The sequence below is a fragment of the Excalfactoria chinensis genome, chromosome 2 (assembly GCF_039878825.1).
Source record: "Excalfactoria chinensis isolate bCotChi1 chromosome 2, bCotChi1.hap2, whole genome shotgun sequence".
Classification (NCBI taxonomy): Eukaryota; Metazoa; Chordata; class Aves; order Galliformes; family Phasianidae; genus Excalfactoria; species Excalfactoria chinensis.
The window spans coordinates 19,596,749-19,609,922 of NC_092826.1; positions in this window are offsets into that span (position 1 = coordinate 19,596,749).

Consider the following 13,174-nt stretch of genomic DNA (forward strand, 5'->3'; position numbering starts at 1 on the left):
CTGACCTTGTGCCAGCGGGGAGCACGAGACGGCCCAGTCGTGGGCTTGGGAGGGCTTCCTGCTGAGGGACCGCTGAGGGCTTTCACCCCCTGGGACAGCGAGCATGATCCCGGCCTTCCTGTGCCAGGTGGGGCCGGACAGGGACATCCTCCCGCAGTGCACGGAGCACGCCCTGGGGCCCGTCGCCGCTCCGCTCATCGGCGCTCTCGTCGGAACCATCGAGAGCTGGTGCGGCCAGGAGGCCCGGAGGCTGCTGGGCCTCGAAGAGCCCAGCGGCAGCCAGGAGCAGGAGGACGGCCCCGCGGCCCCGTCCGGTCCCGCCGCCGACCGTCGCCCCCGGCGCCACAGCAGCCGGCAGCTCCGCGGGTCCCGACGCGGAGGAGCTCCCCGGCACGTCCAGCGGGGCCCTCGGAGGGGGTCCTGGCGAGCCGGGTCATCTTTAATGATTTTCTTCTCAGTTTCCCCATTTTATTGACACAGTTAATGCAGTTGATATCATGGAATCAACCCTTCTCAAAAGCTTCATTGTCCTTTCAAGAAGTGCCAGCACATCTTCAAGCATTAACGAAATGAGAAACAACTCACCTCAAAGTGTAAGCATCACAGATTTTCATTACATGGAACCAGAGATCTACAACAAAAGCCATTAAGCCAGGGCTGCTTGGTGGGATGGGTCCGATTTCTATACCCGACATTCCTGACAAGGATGACTTTTGTGTCTCAGCACTGTGTCATCTGCTCTGCATACCCTGCTGAGCTGGATGCTCTTGTGCTGGCCTCTCAGGAAAGTCATTTCACAAATTTACTGTATTTGGAGGAATACAGGAGTCCAGATGGGAGACATGCGAGACCCATCATTGCTTCTGCTTGATTTGCTGTGGCAGTGAAGGGCTACAGCAGTTGTCCCCATGCTAAGGTGATTGACTAGAAGCGATTTTTCACCAGGTGGCATTTGCAATAATTACATGGTACTTTGCTTGCTCCAGAGGAAATAATCAGTGTGACCTTCAAAAGGCTCTGTGCAAACCAGGTCTTGTAAAAACAATTATTTGAACCTCCTACCATGGCTGCCCCCACTGCAGATAGGAAATTAGGCAAGTGCACTGTGTGGAAAGTAACTGCTTTGTATTAGCAGAGAGGCAGGTGGGAGCAGCAGTAGACTCCAGGGAAATCAGGTATCCCTCAGAAATCTTGCACACTCTTCCAATCTACTTCTTGCTGTTGGGTTGCAGGTGGAGGAGAGATGCTGGGCTGGCAGACCCCTTGTGGAGCTGAGACGAGATCATGGCTGGACTCTGCTCAAGCACCTGAAAGAAAGGGCTAAGATGCCACTTAGCCCTGGATTTTGCAGTGGTGAGCGAAACAAGTAGCTATCCCACATGCTCTCAGTCACAGAATCACAGAATCACAGAATCACAGAATCCCAGAATCACAGAACTGTAGGGGTTGGAAGGCACCTCCAGAGATCATCGAGTCCAACCCCCCTGCCAAAGCAGGCTCCATACACCAAGTCGCACAGGTAGGCGTCCAGGTGGGTCTTGAATATCTCCATAGAAGGAGACTTCACCACCCCCCTGGGCAGCCTGTTCCAGTGCTCCGTCACCCTCACTGTAAAGAAGTTCTTGCGCACATTCGTGCGGAACTTCCTATGCTGAAGTTTCAGCCCATTGCCCCTAGTCCTGTCCCCACGCACTACTGAAAACAGACCAGCCTCGCCACTATGGCTCCCACACCTCAGGTATTTATAAACCTGGATCAAGTCCCCTCTCAGCCTTCTTTTCTCAAGGCTAAACAGACCCAGTTCCCTAAGTCTCTCCTCATAGGGGAGATGCTCCAGGCCCTTCACCATCTTTGTGGCCCTCCGCTGGACTCTTTCCAAGAGATCCCTGTCTTTTTTGTACTGGGGAGCCCAGAACTGGACACAGTATTCCAGATGAGGCCTCACCAGGGCAGAGTAGAGGGGGAGGATCACCTCCCTCGACCTGCTGGCCACGCTCTTTTTAATGCACCCCAGTATGCCATTGGCCTTTTTGGCTACAAGGGCACACTGCTGGCTCATGGCCAACCTGTCGTCCACCAGGACGCCCAGGTCCCTCTCAGCAGAGCTCCTCTCCAGCAGGTCTTCCCCCAGCCTGTACTGGTGTATGCAATTATTTCTACCTAGGTGCAAGACTCTACACTTGCTTTTGTTAAACCTCATCTGGTTTCTTACTGCCCAGCTCTCCAGCCTGTCCAGGTCTCTCTGAATGGCAGCACAGCCTTCAGGTGTGTCAGCCAATCCTCCCAGCTTCGTGTCATCAGCAAACTTGCTGAGGGTGGTCACTATCCCCTCATCAAGGTCGTTGATGAAACAATGGCAGACTGCCCCATGCAGTGCCTCACTTGGATGTGTCTGCAGTCTTGGAAGCTTGACTACCCTACGTTCTCCTACAAATGGACCTTGAGCTTGTTTGGAGGTTCTAGCAGGGGAGCGCAGCTACCGTATACCCTTGACCGATGAACGGTACTGTCTCTATCGGGGAAGGTTGTCCTCTTTGACCGAGCGCGCAGCTTCGGGAGGGACGCACATGGAACGGTGAGGGAGGAAGGGGACACCCGCCTAGCCAGCCAGATCAGCTGAATCAACCCTGGCGATCAATGGGGTGACAGATGTTGCAGCCAGATAGCCCTCACATCCTAAGCTCTCCTTGTGCTGTGGCTCTGACAAACAGCCCCTTTACACACTTGTAGGCCAGAGAGCTTGCTATGGAGGTGAGGTAGGTGTGCTGTTCATTCACCCCAAATCTGGCTTATAGCAGGCATCTTTCTGGCACTCCTGCACTCCTCACATGGGTTTAGCCTTATGTGTCTCCTCACACTGCTGGAGGCCCTATTAAAAGCCGAGCTTCAGCTGTTTTCCTGGGTGCTGGGTGATACAGGATCTTGGTTGTCCCTGGGATTTCAGCCAGACATTGGCTCCCTAAATGCCCTGTAAATAAAGAAGGTCCTACAGTGATGAGAGCCATTGAGATGATGAAGTGTCTGCAATATCTTTGATATGAGGGGAGACTGAGAACTGGCACTGAAGAATAAGAGAACCAGGGAAATCTTGTCAATGTCCATAAATGCTTGAAGAGAGAGTGCCATGAGGACTCAGTCAATCTCTGCACAGAGGTGCCCAGTGCCAGGACAGGAGTCAATGGGCACCATCTAGAGCACGGGACCTCCCTCTGATCAGCAGGCAGCACTGCTGTGCTCTGCAGTGCCGGAGCACTGGCACAGGTTGCCCACAGGCTGTGGGGTCTCCTCCTTGGGGATGTTCAGAAGCCTCCTGGCCATGGGCCTGGGCTCCCTGCTCTGGGTGTCCCTGCTGGAGCAGGGGTAGGCCAGAGGGACACTGAGGGCCCCATCCATTCTGGGATCCTCTGACTTTTAATCCTGTTAGTTCTTTCTGGTCACTGATAACTGCAGTGAAAAGTGCCTCCATGCCAAGCATCCAGCTCTTTCAACATCTGTAACACCTGCCTGCAGATGCAGACGTCAGTCTGAGAGTACTAAGGCTGACAGTAGCTGCTTCCAACCAGAAAATCCACAGCATACAAAAGCCCGGGTTTCAATTTTCTGCACTCAGACCTTTTCTAAATAAACCCCATCCAAAAATAACAGCTGCTGGTTTACTCATTTTTAACAGCATAGCAAAAACAGCTAGTAACAACGTTTTGCAATAACAATAATTTTTCTGATATCCCTGCACCCACATTCTTGCTGTCAAACTAACTGTGTCTAGACTAGAATATTTAAAATGGGATTTTTTTTTTTCCTAGTGAAATTATACTCATCCTCTTTGAATTAAAACAGAAAAGCGAACAAACTTTAAATAAACAAATGCATAAATAATCCGTCTGAAGCTGTGAGAAAGCTGGGACAGTGACTCATTTTGGTTGATCCTGAAAATGAAGCCAGAAGACTTGCCATCCCATCTCCTCTTCCGGCCAGTTAAAGCATGCGGTCTCATTAGGGAAATCTAATTAGCTGTTAGTTTAAGGGGAGGTTGCCAGACATGCTCTGTGGTCACGGTGACAGCGCAGCCGGGTGCTGGCCCTAAAGCCGTGCCAGGGTCTACAGCCCAGGCAGTGGGGATGCAGCCGTGTTTCTGTACCACACAGTGCTGGGAACAGGACACATGAGGCACTGGGACCAGGCCCTGCTCAGTGCTTCAGGGGGTCCCTGAAGCTGTCCTGTGTGGGATCTGAGTTCCCTCCAGTAGGAGTTCTAGAGATGAGCTGGATGTATGCTCTTCATTGGGCTCTCTGCTTTCCCCTTCCACACTGCAATATTCCTCCCCTTCACCTTATGCAGGTACCCTGACTGGATCTTCTCTAGCAGTGAGCAGCAAAAAAGGAAAAAGTATAACAATTTTTGCATGTATGTACAAAACAAACACACAATATATAAGCTATGTATTCATTAGGAGAAGGTCCCGTTCACCCCGTGCAAGAATCTAAGAAAATAATCAGGGAGTCTGAACATTTCTAGATTTGTAATTGACAAAGAAATGTTATTCAGCCTGCAGTGTGCTGTGACCAGATACAACAAACACACAGAGTGGATTAGGGATGCGAGGAAGATTAGCCATTAGTATGCACGAAAGGATACACCCAGCGATGCTAGTAAATTCTAACAAATCCCATTTCTGCCTGAAATGTCTTCTGTTGTTGTTGACAGTAACTCCAATTTTGATCGAAAAGCAGAAGAAAAAAACTCAGACATTTCTTTATTTGAGATCATGTCTGTGCCTCACTGTCTTGGTTCCTTCTCTTGTCTTTGTTTTCAAGCCTTTCACATATCAGATAAGTAAGAAACATTTCAAAATTTGGGAAGAGCTAATGTCCCAGCCAGGAAACATTGGCAGGGGGAATGTCATCCCCATGACTGCCTTTGGGATGTGGACTCACACGGATGTTTGCTGAGGAAAAGGCCAGCAATACTGTCTCTGCTAAAGTCATGCCACTGGGGCCGGGCAGCACAACTCTCATCCCAGCTATGTGGCTGAGATGCTTTCCCACTGTCTGAGTCACTTGCTGCCCTCCAAGAATCAATTGCCCCTTTGGGTCCCTCAGCTGGCCCTGCTAATGCAGTAGTTTCATGGGGTAGGATAGCATGAAAGAACAAGTGGACCAGCATGCAAAATGAGGCTGAGTGCATAGAGGGGCATAGCAGGTTGCAGCAGGGCATGGTTGTGTGTGACCCGGCTGCTTTGCTCTTCCTTTTAGAGGAGATCTCTAGTGAGGAGTGGGACAAAAACTGGGCAAGACACCTGGATTTGGGTTGGTGGATTGCTGGCTCCAGGAAAAATCTCTGAAGTAGTCGTTAGGTGCTGGAATGGGCTACTTAGGTGGACAGGTGGATTGGATGATCTTAGAGGTCTTCACTTTGGTGATTCTATGATTCTATAAGAAGTGGTCCAACCCATCTACAAAATTATGGTGGTTAGGTACTAGAATGGGCTGCACAGGGCTGTGGTGGAATCACTATCCCTGGAGGTATTCAAGAAACACATGATGTTGTACTGAAGAGCATGGTTTAGTGGGGAAATACTGGTGATAGGTGAACAGTTGGATTGGATTATCTTGGAGGTCTTTTCCAACCTTGGTGATTCTTGGATTCTGTAAGAGGTGATCCAAGCCACCTACAAAATTCTGGTGGAGACCAAAAAGGAGGAATGAACCCCAGTGTGGAAAACGATGATGATAAGCAGTCTCTTGGGTTTTTCTCATTATTTTCTGAGCACTGTTGAGTAAAAGAGATCTAGGGGTATCTGTACGATGCTCAATGCTCTAGGTTTTATTTTTAGTTTAAAAATGCTGTTCTCTTTGGCACAGCTCTGTGCTGGAGCTGTAGGGGCTGGTTTGTTGCTTGAGACTGCTGAGTTGAAGCTGCCATCACCAAACCCATGTGGGATGCACCTTAGTGAATCTCAGCAAATCTGTCCCTTCATTTCCTCTTTTCCCAACATCCCCTATGGGTCTGGAAGAACAAAGCTGTCTTGCTTGCTCCAGCAAAGGAAGGTGCGGGAGCTACGCAGAAGTAAAGTTTTGAGTTTTCCTGTGACAAGTAAGTACTTATTCTGGTGCTAATGTTGAGAAACTAAAGGCTAAACATAAAGGCAGAGAGTGAGCAGATCATTTTAACAAAGAGAAAATGCAACAGCAGTGATCTGAGGAACCTTTACTTTGAACATCCAGTTCAGCACTCCCCTGCAGAGACTCTGTCTGGGATTGCCTTTCCTGGCAGTGGCTCTTTAAGTGCCAAATATCCATCATGGAGAGCCACAGTTCCTGCTCTGTGCCTCCACAGCACCAGCCCAAAAGACAGCAGGCTGGAGAGACAAGGTATCAGTGCCATGAAACCTTGCCTACTTTGAAACCATACAGTTTTAATGCTTTGATGCCTTCTTTCCAAAAGCAGCCTTGCAGTGTCTCTGTTTCTGTGGTTGTAGTGCAATTGTCCCCATGCAGGTACTGTCCATCCAGCAGCAGCCGTGGCACCCCTCACATCCCATATATATGACTGGGGCATTTGGGCCCCAATATCTGTTTAATATTAAAATACAGTGTTTGGGTGTTTTTATCGAGTTCATTCTAGCAGTCTTTGCTGTGGAGAAGGGATCAGCTGTCTGACTGCTGACCTGTAAGACGATGTGTCCCTCTCCTAGGTCTGGAAGCTCTGTTGCAGAGCATTTCCTTGTGGATCTATATGTTAATATTGACACTTTCATCTTCTTAAATTCATTTCCTTCTACAGCTCCAAAGAAGAGTATTCAATTCTTTTTTTCTGTTCTGACATGGGAAAGAACTTTGTTAAAAGTGTCACAGCATAATTTTGTACCTTTTTTCTTACATTTTAGAAAGCATTCACTCCTACTTTCCCAGTCTCTTCTGCTTTGAAATGTTTTGCTTTGCTTTCAACACGCTGTTATACCTTGGCTGACCTGCCTTGGAGAGTCCATTTTAATCAGTGTGAAAGTACACGGGGTGTTTGCTTTTCCCTGAAAACCATTTTCTGCTCCATAACAAATTTGAAGCCCTATAAAATGGAGTGGCAGCCTACACAAATGAAGCTGGTGCTGAATGGAGCACATCTGGCTCCAATGGGAGCCTGGAGGTGTCTGCTCCTAGCTCATGGGGCAGTAGATGTGCTTTGGGGCTGGAGCTCTTGAGAGGTAGTCAGGGAGAACCTGGTACTCAATCTGTTGGCAGGATGGCGTCCATATTACTCTCCACCAAAGATATAAGGAATTTGTTCTGAAGAACAACCTGAAATAGGACTTGTGGGCTCCTGTGTTAATAGATGAGAGAAGTCTTTAGCAGCTTTGATTTTGCCTGTGCTAGGCTGGATTTTCTTTGGTAGCCTCAGCCAAGCCCCAGGCAAGCTCCTCCTTTCGTGCCTGATGATTTCCTGCCATAAGTGTTTATGTTCAGATATCAGAGTGGTGGTGAGCGGAAAGTGCCTCGAACTTCCCTCTGGGATGTCGCAGAAGTGGTGCCTCAACCTCTGCCCACTCTCACCTTCAGCACAAGAGTCTTGCAGCTCTCCTGTGTAGCCCACCAGCAACCCGTGGTGGTCTTGTGGCTCCTCCTTACTTCTCTGCCCTGAGACCCTTGCCTTCCTCACCTCCTTGAATGTGAGTGAGGCAAGTGCAGGGCTGAGCACAGAGGTAGGTGTAAATACATGGATATCTACTTTGGCAGCAGATAAGCTGAGAGAACCTGAGCTGTCTTTACATGCCCCTTCTTGATGAATGGGATTCATCTGAAGGTCTCACAGTGGCTGGTACCTGGTCCACGCTGCTGCCTCTCACCTGTGATGTATTTCATATTACAAGGCATTGACATGCCTTGACACATATCCTCAACCTCTTGCTTTGACAAAAGCCAAAGCGAAAGGCAGTTTGGTACTCACAGTTACTAAGTGGCAGCCACAATTAATGCACCTCTGTGTAATTGCAGTGCAGCACCTGGCCATGCCTACAAGGCTTGAGCAGAAGCCAAGCCGTGTGGGTGGAAGGTTTTCCCAGAGGCCCTGGTAGCGTGGGGCTGGGTGATGGATTGATTGCAGTGTGTGTGTGTGTTTAAAAATAACTCCCTATCTCTCCAGGAGAATGTATTTATTATGGAATCACTGGAAGGCTGTAGTAGGAAACCTGGGAGCATGCAGCTACTGGGAGCAAGCCAGGAGACAGAGCTTCTTCTGGGCACGGCACTCCCAGCAAGGTCCATGGGCTGCCGAGCAAGAAACCTGCTCCTGTTTGTGTGTGCTCTGTGCTAAGGGAAACACAATTTGGTGTATAGGCTGTGTGATAAATAAACACCACTGTACTGAGGAAATGCCTCAATCTTATCATCAATTGTAACCTAGTGGAAACACCCTGGCAAGACCCCACACACTGGTGAATCCTCAGGCCAGATGGAGGTAACTGTATGTTTAAAATGTTGATTAAACAGTTCACCGTGTGCCTGATTTTCTGTTTTTAAGCAAATTGCTTAGAAGGCTTGTTTGAAGAATTGTGTTTACCCATGCATCCTGATTTGCCACTTGAACCCACAAAATCTCAGCCTTGGCAGCAAAACTGTTGGTTTGGGTGTAACAGCAGAACTAATCACTGGCATGTGTGAAAGATGGAGCCAAAAACTGCGAGAGGACAAAGGAGTGTAGCAGAGAACTGAAATGAGGGACACACGCATTGTCATTCCTGAATGAGAAATGCAGCGTGCTGAAGTTTCCTCTTTATGAGTACACAGTGATAAAAATTAGCCCTTCATGATGGGGAAGCATCAGGACAGAAGGGGACTTCCACCAAAGTGAGATTAATGCACATGTTCAGGTGAATGTATTCCCAAAGACATTCCCTACCACGCAGCACTGGCATACACTGGGGTGGGGGAGGGAGAAGACCCCGTTACCTTTGGTAGAAGGTAAGGCATTCCCTCAAGGAGTGGACTAGGAAGAAGGGTAGTGTCAAAACAAAAAATAGCAGGAGCCAGTGTGCAGAGGAGCTGAGGGAGAGAGCCCACAGGGCATAGGCAGCCCAATAAAGAGCCACAGGGCAGTTCTAAGTGAGGGCAATGATTGGTTCCCAGCAATGCAGACTTAGCAGGGCAGAATAGCAGAAGCATCAGCTGCATCAGCTGCATCAGCTGTATGCACGATGGAAGGCAGTTTAGGTCTAGTTTACAGCTTGCTGAGAGTTGAATCAGATCTGTGGTTTACCCTATCTCAATCCCTGGTGTCACTGATGTGTGGGAAAGACCTGTGGGCCTGGGAGGTATTTATTGTAGGAAAAGAAACAATAAAACTTCTTTCTCATTTCAAGGTTGAGTTTGCATGGTTGGCCACAAGAAAAGTAACTGATATGCAAACAGCAGGCACTTACTGTGAGAACAGTGTGCTCTTTCACATGAGGATAACCTCCTCTGTGGATCAGGTGCTTGCTGTGGTTCTGCCTGCAGGGCCGCATGTGCTCAGGGCATGGAAGCATCAAGCTCCTGGAGGGATATATATATTATTGTGTTGACTTGATCCTGGATGCAGGCGAGATTTGGAGTGTCCAAAGGCTTTGTGCTTGTCTTCTAGGCAACTCTGCTAGTGGAAAAATTCCTTCTGCTGGTGCATCTTACATGCCAGAGACTGCCTCGGAAATCCACGCAGCAAAACATTTGTGCTGTAAACTGAATGTCCCTCCAGTGGCACCAGCCTGCAGCTTTTATTTAGTCTTACATTGCCTGCTGCAATGAGACACACGGAGGACAGGGGTTTCTCATAGTTACAAGAAGATGGTGTTCTTCACACAGCTTCCAGAGCAGCTCTAAGGAAGAGTCAGTCTGCAAGGCAGAACCAGCTCATCTCTTTCCAAAGATGTAATGATTTTTTACATTTTGTATGGTTCAACTTGCAGAGATTTAACTGCTTCCTCCCAGGCTGAGCTTTGGCTCTGATTTCCTGGAATAAATGCACTGATGGAGATCTGAATGCTTCTAACTTGATGACATTGAGGCTATAAGTCAGCATTTTCACCAGGACAGCACTGGCTTTGTTTTGAGAAGAGCCTCTGAGCAATGTCAGAGCTACAAAAGTATTGCAGAATCACGATTTCCTTCTTCTGAAGATAGCCACTTCAAACATTTGCAACATTAAAATGAATTCCAAGTTTAAAGCTGAGACACGGTGGAACATGTTTCTCCCTTCCGTGGTTTTCTCCACCTTTCCCCCTAGCTTGGTAGCTGTATGGGGAGCACGGACAGAATCATGGGTCCAATTAATGCTGCCAAGCATCCAGCATCTCTGAGAAACCAAGCAGCCCTGGAGCATCCCTCCACCATCCCTCCCTCTTCTCCTTGTCCTTCAGAACTCAAGGAAAGGAACATGTGGGATGGAGGAAACCAATAAACAGATGAGCAGAAAAGCAAAATAGTGTGAGAAGTGACTTAAGAATGATTCAGACAGTCTCAGGGTAGTGAACCCACCCTCTATTTCCATTCCCATTGGCATTTCTACCATGAGAACCAGTCTGATGACCAGAGACCTGGTGTGGTGAGCAGCAGGGATGAATCTAACCTGAAAGTAGTGGTGACAGTAGGAAAAAGAAAAGAGCAGGAAGGACAAAAATCAAGTTTACTTTAGTATATCAGTGCTGAGGCATGGCCGGTTTTGAAAGCATTGCAGCAAGGTGAGCTTTAAGAAGGAGGCTGAAGGCAAATACGATAGCAACTGGGTGTGTTTTCCTGGCCTGGCCTTCATCTTATTCTTTTTAAACACTTCCCCCTGACTACTCCAGACATTGTTGCTTAATTGCCGAGACTGGGGATAAAAGGTAAAAAAGGAAGATAAAAATAGGGGCTTTCCATTGGCTGTGCAGAAAGATGTTTGTTATCTCGCCTCAGAACCCTGAAACAGCTGGTAGAAATAAACAGCTACAGTAGAAGCGCTGCTTAAAAAAGCAGCTTCTTTTCTGATATTTCATGTCATCAGAAAATTTCCATTGCTGCTTTTAGTTACACAGGGGCCTTTCAAACGCCCAGGTCTGTTGATCTCTGATAAAACTGCACAAAGGAGGCAGCTCATTAGCTCTCACTCCTGCTCTGAGCATGTTTTGATGTGCAGATTGCTGACAGCACAAAAAACCCCTTGCTGGCTGTGTAGGTAGCTATAATAGCAGTATTGACAATGTGTGCCCGCTGCAGGCAAAGCACAGGGGATTCTCTGTCTCCTTGGTTTTTCATCTGAGGAGTAATGACCAAGGGACGTGAGGAGTGACTGTGGGATCAAATCTGATACAAAGCGCTCTGTGAAACCTGCTTGCCAAAATGAAGATCCAGTTCCTGCAATTCAGCACCCACTGCAGCATCTCCCTTAGAATAAGCATTAACTTTTAAACATTCCTGCTGGTACCAGTGAGTTATTGATTAAAATAATACATTTATGTTTACAAAGACTTCAAAGTTCTATTGTGTACAGAAAGCACCTCAAACGTTTAACAATTCCAGGCATGAACCATTTATCTGAACACTTTGCTTGCTGGGCTGGAGCCCACAAACAAAGCACTGTTGTGTTAGCGTGGGGAAGCAGAAAGCAAACCTAAACCAGACACTTTGGTTATCTAAACTGGCTGGAATTAAAGGGCATAAATGAGAAGAGACTTACAATTAATGCATCGTTTTTTTAACTATAGAAAATGTTAGACATCAAAGCTGGGATCTTTTAAAAGGAAAATTGTTTGTAGCACTCTACATGTGTGTGTGATAGGCATGCAACTTTGTTTTTGCTTTGATTTCTTCCTCTCTGCTCTAAAATCATGAAGGACCATGGAAAGAGGTAAAATGACTACATTAGAGTTAAATGCCAGCGCTCACTAACAGAACAAAGATAAAAAGCAAACAGATGCATTACTGTGGCGGCATGGCTGCTCCGTCATCTCAGCTGGTGTCTGTTTCTTTCCCTGTATTAAGAGAAGATGGTTTCAGGCTTGTTTTAGGGTGGGATCCATTGTGCCTCTGTTTGGGGTGGCTGCTGCTGAGCTAAAGCTAACACAGCACACCTGAGCCATCAAGCAGCAGAGCCCATGGGCCCATCATTCCCTCTGCTCTACGCTGTCCCAAACCTGGAGGAGGCTGGGGGCTGAGCCTTGCCATCCTCTGTGCTAGGGATCTGCACCTGCAGGGATATCCTCTAGTTGGAGTCAGCAGCAAGCAGCGTTCTCCAGGGACCAGTCCTGTTTAACATCATTATTAATGTCATCTAGAATAGTCTTGACAGGCTGGAGAGATGGGCTGACAAGAACCTCATTAAGTTCAACAAGGAGTACAGAGTCTCGCACCTGGGAGGAACAGACCCAGGCACCAGCACATGCTGGGGGCACCCAGATGGAAAGAAGGTCTGCAGAGAAGGACCTGAGGTTCCTTCCTGGTGGACACCAAGTTGAACATGAGCCAGCAACATGCCCTTACAGCTAAGAAGGTAAATGGTATTCTTGTCTGCAGTAGGCAAAATGTTTCAAGTATGTCAGGAGAGGTGATACTTTTGCTCTGCTTAATGTTGGTGTAATGGAGCACTGGGTCCAGTTCAGGGCTCCCCACATGAGAGAGACCTGCACATGCTGGAGAGAGTCCAACAGAGGGCCACCAGATGCTTCAGGGCCTGCAGCACCTCTCCTGTGGGAAGAATCTGAGAGAGATGGTCCTTTCAGTCCTTTCCTATCTCCCTGAATAGTAGCTGAAATCAAACCACAGGAAAGTTCGTCTTTAATGTCAAGTGGTTCTGTTTCATTATTCAGGTTTTTCAGAGCTGCAGCCAAATCAGTCCAGTGCTGCTTAATTACTTAATATTATAAATCACGGCTTTTGCCAACTGCTTTCCTAATTATGTGTTTTATTCACTGTAAATATCAGCTCTAAGAGAACGGAAGAGAGACTGAGCACAATTTTCACCATGAATCTGATGGGCTCAAGTAAAGCAGCTGTCTCTGCAGCTATATTTAACTTGCTCTACCTGATATGATTGAAATGGACCTCCAAGAAATGGGTCTTCTATACTCCATTCTTCAAAATGATGGCACTTTCCAACACTTCTTCAGGGAAGCTGTGCTTCCAAAGGTTATTCAACCCATCTCCTTATGATTTACATTTTTTCACAGAACACC